This window comes from Calidris pugnax, unplaced genomic scaffold (assembly GCF_001431845.1).
Source record: "Calidris pugnax isolate Ruff unplaced genomic scaffold, ASM143184v1 scaffold28, whole genome shotgun sequence".
NCBI classification, from domain to species: Eukaryota; Metazoa; Chordata; class Aves; order Charadriiformes; family Scolopacidae; genus Calidris; species Calidris pugnax.
The window spans coordinates 15,796,415-15,802,339 of NW_015090842.1; positions in this window are offsets into that span (position 1 = coordinate 15,796,415).

Consider the following 5,925-nt stretch of genomic DNA (forward strand, 5'->3'; position numbering starts at 1 on the left):
TTCCAGTCTTGCGCTGACATTATTTTCTAAGTTCTTGACTTTTCTATACTATAATAAAAAAATTCCATTAAAATGTTTGGGGTTTTTTACCAAGAAAAAAGAGGAATTTTTCATTGAAAAGGTTAAATAGCAAATTTCATCCAGCCTCATTTAGTAAAAAAAAAAGAGGATTTTTTCACTAAAAAAGTTGAATAGCAAATTTCATCCAGCCTCATTTAGTATTTTACATACATAGTTTTGACCTAGGATGGTCACATGTTCAGAATACATGACATTTCTGATGCAACCCTAGAGTTTTCAAGGGTGTGAAGCAGCAGACACATTACTTGGAAGGAGGGAATCATTCAAACAGATTAGGGTTTTGAATAGGTTCACCATGACGTACCAAAGAGATGTTATCTGAAAAGTGCTGTGAGCAAGGGAAAAGTTTTTGATGGTCCATATGATTATTTATTTGTTCTCTGAACTCTTAGTACTATTCATCACTCAGCACTGCTCCTCCTGGACTCTTACGTTCTTGGTAAACATAAAGCCAATTCTATTTTGGATAGCAGTGTGCTTCTGGCAATCATTGTGTGCTAAAAAATGTGTCAAATTGGTTGGAGAGAGCCCTTATTTAAATTTAAAGTTTGTGGGGCACCTATTAAAAACTTGGTCTGCCCAGTAAGACCAAGGCACACCCCTTTAACCAAATGCTGCTTGGGAAGGCCTTTCAATGAGAATATTCAGATTCCAAATCATAATGGGGGTCATTGTCTTACACCTTGCTAGTAAAGTGATTTGAATCTACATGAGTAAATAAAAAAACCACAAGGCAAATATGTTCAAGAACACAATCCTGTCATCTAGAATTCCCGTGACATCCAAACATCAGAAGTGACCGTCCCCCTGCTCCTCCTGAGAGACAATTCAGACTTTAGCACTATTTCAGACCTTTGTGAAAACAACCATAAATGCATCCGTTTGGGTGGCAATCATAAATATATGAAATGTATTGCATACTTTGAAGTCTGTAGAGTTCAGTCCCCAGGAAAAAAAAAAAAAAAAAGAGTACCATAGAGTTGATAGAAATGTAGGAGCAAGGGAAGGAATTTGTGCTGAAAGCGAAATCCCCAACTCTGTAACTGTCTGACCACTGAAAACTGGGGGCAGCACTGTAAGTGCTTCATACTCCCCAACGCATCCATTCTCATATGAGATGATCTCTGCAGCCCTTTGTACCCGTTGTGGTGAATCGCCAGAAAAAGGCACACTTTAGCTGCTCCTCATTAAGAACAACATCTGAGGAAAATTTCTGAGAACTAGACTTTCGGCTGTATTTCTTCTACATTTTCGTGTCCTTAAAAAAGGATTTTTATTGCCACCAAAGAATCTTCAGCGTGAATATCTCCAGGCTCGAAAGCAAGAATGGAAAGCATTGTTTACTGATAATTTGTAAAGTTTTGTGTGAATTTTAGAGCAGGTTTTATGTATAGAGAATGTGCACATCTGCCAGCAGAATAAGGGCTCGTGTCTGAACTGCCAACAGCAATAGACTGCGCATGTATCAGGAAGGGTTTGTCAACTGCTCCCTTCTTTTAATTTGCACGGTTAGTGCTGTGAGGTTTATGCAAGGCAGCTCTCAGGGGAGGGGACTGAAAGTTCTTTGAAGTCCTTTGTGGTGGCTGTCTAATCTGGAGAAGAGGATTACTTTCTTTCTGCCAGAAGCACATGACAGTTTGGTAATTAATGAGCATCATAAAGTTCTCTTTTTCTATTAGATACCCATTAGTAAACCTGGGATGGTTGTCATTTTGGACAAAACCATGCATATCCTCATTTTATCCCAACATCAAAGGGGATCTCCTACTGTCTGATGCTGAATGCTCTAATTGTGTTTGCGTTCGGTGGAGTTGGTGCAGAATGTGTCTGAAACAAGCCTTGGCATAAACTGGAGGTCCTTGTGATTGGACACACAAGCCTGAGCCTTCCCAGAGCTAACAGCTTAAATGAGTGGTGGGTTTCTCTATTATTTTAAACATACTGCTCTCTTCCTCTCCTGTCTGTCTGTTTATGCTATTTGTTTTCCTTTGAGAATACAGGAATTAACATACTTTCCACATCCATATCATGCTGGAAAAAGGAAAGCACTGTGTTGGGCTATTTCCCTTTCCCCTTTTGATATAGTATTACAAAAAGTCTTTCTTTAGGATTTAAGAGCATTTCAGGTATTAAAGCTCTCTTGGGTTGTCTTTTTCACATTATTCTGAAAGTACAGAATGGTTTCCTGCTCTTTATATTTGGCTCTTTTATACTGAAACAGTTGAAAAGTCCTAGTCTGTGGACTTTTTCTTTTTGAGAAAATGTCACCCTTTCTTCCAAAGGGTCCAGTTTCTGAATGCAGTGTAGTTTCTTCAACTGCATTTAATCTCCTTTAGAAATAAGAAGAATGGCTAAGCAGCCTGTTTTATATATTCTGAATTTAAGATTTTTTTGAAGGTCAGATGCTCATCCTATACTCGAAATCTGTGCCGAATGCAGACAGGAAAGGACTTAAGGATACGCGGGCGCCTTTTCTATAACTGAGGTTGGACCAGAAAGCTCCACTGCAATGAAATGTGATGGCTTCAGAGGGACTGTTCTGTTGTAAAGCCAAAAAAGAATACACATACCTAAGGTTCCTTCTGGTTTGTTTTCTCTTATATTATTTTATCTTTTTAATAGGATTATGTCTGTATTATTTGTAGTGGCTGATGGGGACAGAATTCTTGTTCAGGGTTAGTCTGGATGCTGTACGTTGTGAGTGTTAACTCAGTATTAGCAAACAAAGTGTTACTAACTTCTGCGTCTCGTGGGGAAAAATGTGTACTTACAAAGCATCTGCAGTATAAAAATACATAAAATAAAGCCAACTGGCTTTCACTAGCCAAAATGTTGGGCATAATCGGAGGCACCCTGCAGTATGGGTGGAAACTGGCAAAAGTAAGATGTTCTTCCTTTATAGTAAAACCAGAATAGAGGGACTGAAATGCTTCTGAAATGAAAGTGTACCTTCCCTGTTAAAGTCACTGGGAAGATGAATTTAGGTAGGTAAAGAGTCAGGTGAATCAGAATTTGAAAGTATTTTTTTCAGAATATACTTTAAAATATGATAAAATAATAAATATAATTATTATATTTGTTATATCTAGGGCTTGGACTTTCAATCATGATTTTCTGAGTCATCTTTGCCCTTAGGAGATGAAAGGGATGAGTAATACCATTGAAGATAAAAACCCAGTTGTAAATATAATCCCTGTATTCTCTCATGTATCAAATTGGAACTGGTCAGAAAATTTATTGTAGAACAGCTTTTCATGGCAAAATATTAATCCATATAAATGTTCCACTTTTGACCATGTTCTTTGTATTAAAAATATTGGAGCAGGATATTTGAATAGATTTGAAATTTCTGGAATGGAACATTTTGACCCTGTAAAGTACCTTTTTAGCCCATTGTTTAAAATTAAGAAGACAAATTGTGCCAGAAACAGCCAAAAAATCAGAATGATCAATTTCAACCTAAAAAGAGCATTCAAAAATTCATGAAAATTTCGAGAGTTTTTTCCTCTTTCAGAATGCTTAAAAAAATACTTGTGGGATTTCCTACAAAGCAGAAAATTTAATTTCTGCACAGCTCTGATCCCAGCTATAAGCTTGACAAAGGCTTGGACCATTAAACTCTTAGATTTGCTTGTAATATTCACTCTACAATGAATGCAGGGAATCACATCTGGATTCTTTTAATTGCCCAAGTGAAAATTAGAATGGCTGGGATATTTTGTGGTCCTTGCAAAATCAGCCTCTCCTGCCAGTTTGTACACAAAAGACCATTTCATGTTTTCTCCTGAGACTGGTGCATGACATTTGTGATTGACTTGAGATGCAAACTCCAGGCGCGTCCCACGGTGTAGCCTCTCACAACCCGTATCGATGTGGGGATGGGGCTGGGAAAGCCAAAGCCCACCTGGAGTTGAATCTGGCAAAGGATATGAAGGGCAACAAGGAGGGCTTCTGCAGGTGTATCAGTGGGGAAAAATGTGGGTCTGCTGCTGAGTGAGGCGGTGGGCCTGGTGGCAGAGGACACAGAGAAGGCCAAGGTACTCAGTGTCCTCTCTGGCTCAGTCTCTACTCGTAAGACTAACCTTCAGCAATCCAAGGTTCCTGAGCCCAGTGAGAAAGTCTGAAGCACTGAAGACTCAGCCTTAGTGGAAGAGTGTTGGGTTAGAAACTGGGTGTACACAAATCCATGGGAGTTGATGGGATGCACTCACAAAGGAGCTGGCTGACATCGCTCTTGATATCGCAATTGAGGCCACTCTCAATTATCTTTGAAAAGGTCACAGCTATTAGGGAGGTTCCTGAGGATTAAAATAAAGCAAATGTGACTCATATCTTCAAGGAGGGTAAAAAGGAGTACCTGAGAAATAACAGGCCAGTCAGCTTCACCTTGATCCCAGGGAACGTACTGGAGCAACTAATGCTGGAAACCATTTCTGAGCATGCTAAGGACAGAAGGTGACAGGGAGTGGTCCACATTGGTTTGTCAATGGGGAAAATGGTCCTTGACAAACCCAGTAGCCTTCTGTAATGAAAGGTGGAAGTTACAGTAGATATTGTTTACCTTGACTTTAGAAGACTTTTTACGCTGTCTCACATAAGATCCTTACTGACAAACTGATGAAGTACAGTCTGGACGAGTGGACAGGGAGGTGGGCTGAAAACTGGCTGAACTGCTGGGCTCAGAGTCTTGTGATGAGCAGTATGAAGTCCAGCTGGAGGCCAGCCACCAGTGGGGTACCCAAGGAACCAATACTGGAGCCAAATATTGTTTAACATCTTCATTAATGACCAGGACGAAACGATCTTGAAGATCCCTTCCAACCCAAACCATATTTAACATCTTCATTAATGACCAGGACAAAACGATCTTGAAGATCCCTTCCAACCCAAACCATTCACCCACCTCTGGTGGGGGGTGTCCCTGCCCATGGCAGGCCCACCTCTGGTGGGGAGTGTCCCTGCCCATGGCACGGGGGTTGGAACTAGATGGTCTTTAAGGTCCCTTCCAACTCTAACCATTCTATGATTCTATGATTTGATGTTATCTTTTAGGTTGTTAATCCTGTTAAGGATAAATGATATATTTAAACTCCTTAACTATTTGCCAGGGTGCCATAATTCTGAGTATACATTTCAATTGTATGAAAGATCAGCTATCAAAATATGGGACTTTATAGTAAAGAGAATATAGAATTTATAAACAGAAGTTACATTATCCATCTCATTGGTTTGTGCTACAGCAAAGAATTTGTGGAGAACCATAGGGTATTCAACAATAATCCAACAGTGGGGAAGAGCTGAAGTATATTCTTTTTCCATAGAGATTTATGCTGATTTGTAGAATTTTAAATCCGGTTTTATTAATGCCTTCCCACTCTCAGTAGGAAATACTCAGAACGTATGAGGAAACTGTCTTATGAAACAAGATTTTATTTTAATAATGTGGATATCATTGTACAGCTACTCAGACATAAAGAGAATGAATTGTACCTCATGGGTCTCTTGAAATCAGTATGGAGTCTCCAGACCAGCTCAGTGCCTTAGTTGAACTCGGTGCAGGAATTTTCTTCCTCTCCTCCATGGGGATGATACTAATTGAACTTCTTCAATTGGTCTCAAACGTTCATAATCCACTTTATTTTTTGTGGTAGGCAGTTTAAGAATTGCAGTACAGAATGCTCGTCTCTAACAGTGACCAAAAGCAGATGCCTGGGGAAGAATATAATAATAGGGTTAACATATCGTGATACTTCCACTCCCTCGTCTCTTGGTCTCTGTGAAGTTGTAATTCAGGGAATTCTTAAGTTTGTGATGGCTTCTATTTCTTTAGAAACTGTCAGTGGA